Raw genomic sequence first — 696 nt, forward strand, 5'->3', positions numbered from 1 at the left:
AGCTCTTAGGAGATGAGGCTTCCTAGACAGGTAGCCTTGCTCGCTCATACATTACGTGGCTGTACTGCACTGTTGGTGACGTGTACAGACCCTGGCGGTCTGACCTGCTGTGGACTACGAAGAGGGATCCTTCCACACGCGGAGAGGCAGGCTCTCTCTTGCCTGCAGCGGGGGGCAGCTGCCAGCCAGATGGCCTTCCATTTCTTCTTCTTTACCTTTCTGTGGCCTCTCCAGCTTCAGCAGCTCCCGTCCACAGCCAGTAAGCGCTCCGCCTGTCCCTCTGTGCTCCCGCGCCGCAAGGAGAGGGAGGCCAGGCAGAGACAGCCCACGCAAGCCTGAGGCCGCTGCAGTCAACGGCATCCCCGGGGACGAACGGACAACCGCACTCACAGTGTGGCCTCTGGGAGAGGGAAAGAGGCAGCAGCGACCGTTATTCCTGTAGCTCGCCCCTGGCCGGAGCCCCTCCTTCCGCAGACGCCGCTCGTTCCCCGCGCCGCTGCTAACGGCACCCACGTTCAGGGAGACTCGAGAACATCGCAGGGCCAGCTTGCTGCCCTCACGACAGGGCTCGGGGGCTGCCTGCGGCTACAGCACAGGCTTCAGGGGAGGGGCTGGAGCTGGGGGCAGCCGCACGGGCCGAGCGAAGGCGCCGGGGGAGCTCCGGCGACTCGGGGAGGCGCCCGCTGGCCGCGCCTG

The 696-nt window shown here is 65.9% G+C and overlaps 1 long non-coding RNA gene across 1 annotated transcript in view; it reads right to left on the bottom strand.

The window, feature by feature from the left end:
* Positions 1–62: 62 nt before the first annotated feature.
* LOC104832053 overlaps positions 63–696 on the bottom strand; it is an 11,234-nt gene continuing 10,600 nt past the window's right edge. The window contains exon 3 of the long non-coding RNA XR_774379.1: positions 63–400. This is a non-coding gene — a long non-coding RNA (uncharacterized LOC104832053). The remainder of the gene's footprint in view (positions 401–696) is intronic.

Source organism: Haliaeetus leucocephalus, unplaced genomic scaffold (genome assembly GCF_000737465.1).
Source record: "Haliaeetus leucocephalus isolate CR32 unplaced genomic scaffold, Haliaeetus_leucocephalus-4.0 Scaffold236, whole genome shotgun sequence".
Classification (NCBI taxonomy): Eukaryota; Metazoa; Chordata; class Aves; order Accipitriformes; family Accipitridae; genus Haliaeetus; species Haliaeetus leucocephalus.